This window comes from Cervus canadensis, chromosome 17, assembly GCF_019320065.1.
Source record: "Cervus canadensis isolate Bull #8, Minnesota chromosome 17, ASM1932006v1, whole genome shotgun sequence".
Classification (NCBI taxonomy): Eukaryota; Metazoa; Chordata; class Mammalia; order Artiodactyla; family Cervidae; genus Cervus; species Cervus canadensis.
This window is the reverse complement of record NC_057402.1, coordinates 42742015-42745481: the sequence shown is the minus strand read 5'-3', so window position 1 is coordinate 42745481 and position 3467 is coordinate 42742015. Positions and strand designations below refer to the sequence as shown.

General features: G+C 36.5%; 1 pseudogene; it reads left to right on the top strand.

Annotated features, from left to right (window-relative positions):
• Window positions 1–1576: 1576 nt before the first annotated feature.
• Window positions 1577–2417, top strand: LOC122455189 (annotated as a pseudogene).
• Window positions 2418–3467: the final 1050 nt, after the last annotated feature.

Sequence of the window (3467 nt, the reverse complement as noted above, 5' to 3'; positions counted from 1 at the left end):
TCCAGTTGGGATGCTGAGGGGGCTGGCACAATGGCCAGGGGGAAATTCCTGGAAGCCTCCTACACTGTGACAGCACACAGTGACCTCACATCAGATCGACAGTGAACCTCACTAGCACAAACTAAATGCACCCCCAACTCAAGTTCTCCTTGGTTTGAACCCCAAAATGTGTGCTTCAGTCCTTGCAAGGTGGGCTTGGGGTGTTTTGAGGAATCTAGACATATTTTGTAAGATTTGGAAGAGGAACTCAAACACTGAGACAAGATGCAAAAGTTTATTGAAAAAGTTGAGAAAGCTCAAATATACCATTTTAACTGTAGTTTGAAAAGACATTTTGGAATGTTTCCATAAAACAAATAAGAAATCACAGACTCCCGATTTGGACATATATGAAGGTATCCTTTTATTGACATTATTCAGTTAGTTAATTAAAAACTGAGAGAATATTTAAATAAAAATAAATGGACCAAAAGCTCTAAAGACGAGCAACAGAATTAACAGAAATTATTCTGTTAACACTGACTCAGTGGACATGAGTTTGAGCAAACTCAGGGAGATATGAAGGACAAGGCGGTCTGGCATACTGCAGTCCATGGGGTCGCAAAGAGTCAGACACGACTTAGGGACTTAACAACAGCAACAATTGAGGAGTGAATTAAAGCATATAATTCATCAAAAAGAAGAGATAAATTTCCAACACAGGCAATCAATTCATTCTTGGATGGTTTGATCATCCAGTCAATGGAGAGGAGCAATCATATGAACATATTTAGAAAAGAAAATTTCTTGCTGATTTGTAATAAATACTGACATTGACAAAGATAATGTGAACTTTATAACATGCACTACCAATATCTATCAGTAACAAAATGGCCATCAATTTAAAGAGAATTTAAGATAAACCTTTGCAAAAGAAAAGTGAAATGCCTTGAAATATTACAGTTTATATGTGAACTATCCTTGATAGAACTTTTCCCAAATAGGTAACAATCTTAAAAATTTATTTGACTTTGGAAACAATAAATTGTGACATTATCAAAACAATAAATTTTTTTCTTCTTATCCATCATGCCAGAGGAAAGGCTGATTTATTTTTATATTCTCTCTAGCAAAAACAATTGATCTCACCCACTTATATCATATGCAGAGGCTATCAGAGATTATGCAGACAAAAGTATTTTAGAGATGTTAAGCATTCTTTTACTAAAATATTATGTTCTATTTATTTACAAAACAGAAACAGACTCACAAACTTAGAGAATGAACTTATGGTTAGCAGAGGGGAAGGATGAAGGGAAGGAATAGTTAGGGAATTTGGGATAGACATGCACACACTGCTCTATTTAAGATGAATAACCAACAAGGACCTCCTCTATAGCATAGGAAATTCTGCTCAATGTTATGTGGCAGGCAGCCTGGATGGGAGGGGAGTTTGAGGGAAAATGGACACATGTATATGTATGACTGTGTTCCTGAGACTATCACAACATTGTTAATCAGCTATACTCCAATATAAAATAAAAAGTTAAAAAAGAATTAAATAAAAAAAATTTCAAAAATTAGGCACCGGGGGAAGATGGCGGCGGCCGTTCCGCAGCAGGCCTGGACCGTGGAGCCTCCCCAAGAAGGACATTATCAAGTTTCTGCAGGATCACGGTTCAAATTCTTTTCTTGTAGAACATAAATTACTAGGAAACATTAAAAATGTGGCCAAGACAGCTAACAAGGACCATTTGGTTACAGCCTATAACCATCTTTTCGAAAGTAAGCATTTCAAGGGTACTGAAAGTATAAGTAAAGTGTCTGAGCAGGTGAAAAATGTGAAGCTTAATGAAGATAAATGCAAAGAAACCAAGTCTGAAGAGACTCTGGATGAGGGTCCACCAAAATATACAAAATCTGTTCTTAAAAAAGGAGATAAAACCAACTTTCCCAAAAAGGGAGATGTTGTTCACTGCTGGTACACAGAAACACTACAAGATGGGACTGTTTTTGATACTAATATTCAAACGAGTTCAGATAAATGCAAAGAAACCAAGTCTGAAGAGACTCTGGATGAGGGTCCACCAAAATATACAAAATCTGTTCTTAAAAAAGGAGATAAAACCAACTTTCCCAAAAAGGGAGATGTTGTTCACTGCTGGTATACAGGAACACTACAAGATGGGACTGTTTTTGATACTAATATTCAAACGAGTTCAAAGAAGAAGAAAAATGCCAAGCCTTTAAATTTTATGGTTGGGATAGGCAAAGTTATCAGAGGGTGGGATGAAGCACTCTTGACTATGAGTAAAAGAGAAAAGGCTTGACTGGAGATTGAACCAGAATGGGCTTATGGAAAGAAAGGATAGCCTGATGCCAAAATTCCACCAAACGCAAAACTTGTTTTTAAAGTGGAATTAGTGGATATTGACTGAAATAGTTAAGAAATCATCAACAATAAAACATGGCTGTGAAGAAACTTATGTATCTAATTAGAGCTGGTTACTATTTTTAAGATAAGAATCAACTGGAAAATTCAAGTTAGAACATGTTTACTTGATCCCTCAACTTTTAAGAAATGTAATCCATTATAAACCCTTGAACTTTAAAATATTTTACTACAGTTGTGTAAAATATCACTTAAAGAGAACTGATTTGCCTTTTACCTCATGTTGTAAACTAAAAGGCTCAATAAAAATGTACCCAATGTCAAAAAAAAATTTCAAAAATTATAAAATGATGTAAATAACACCACTAAAAAGACAGAATGTAGTAAAATATTTTATGTTACACTTAACCCTCTAGTTATTATATATTATAATATATATATATATAATTATTATTGTATGGTATAATAACTAGAGATTTAAATTAGGTTTTTAATTTAAATGGTGAAAACCTAAAAAAGCCTAAATTAGGTTTGTAGTGGTAAAGACTTAAAGAAAAACTGTTCTGATTTTTTGTGAAGCTGGTAAGATTTTCCAGCTTAAAAAAAATCATACTTTGTTGTGATTTCTTTTCTCATTCTAAATCAATATTATATTTTGTAGTAAAATTTGGTTTTGTATTCTACTTAAGAGGCTTACCACTCCCCCCCACTTCCCCCACCGGCCAGACACACACACACACACACACACACACACAAAACCCTATGATCTTCCTGTGAAAACCAGAAGCACCTAAACTAATCTTTCCTGAACCTGGGCCAATTTTGGCCAGCCTCTCAGCCTTCCCCGAGTCCCTAGGAGAGGAAAAGACTCTGCTCTGGGTCCCCACGGGGCCACAGAGGCTCCCTATCACTGCCTGTCACCTGGTGTAGTATTTATGTGCTCCTGCCTTCCCCAAGGGCAACCGAGGCATCTTACAGCGTTTCTAGCTCCACCCAGCCCAGGGCCTGGTCCTGAACAGAGCCTCTGTACCCATGCCCCTTCAGCAGGGACCCCTCTGACCTTCCACGGATTTTGGTATCATTTTTCTCTTCTCAT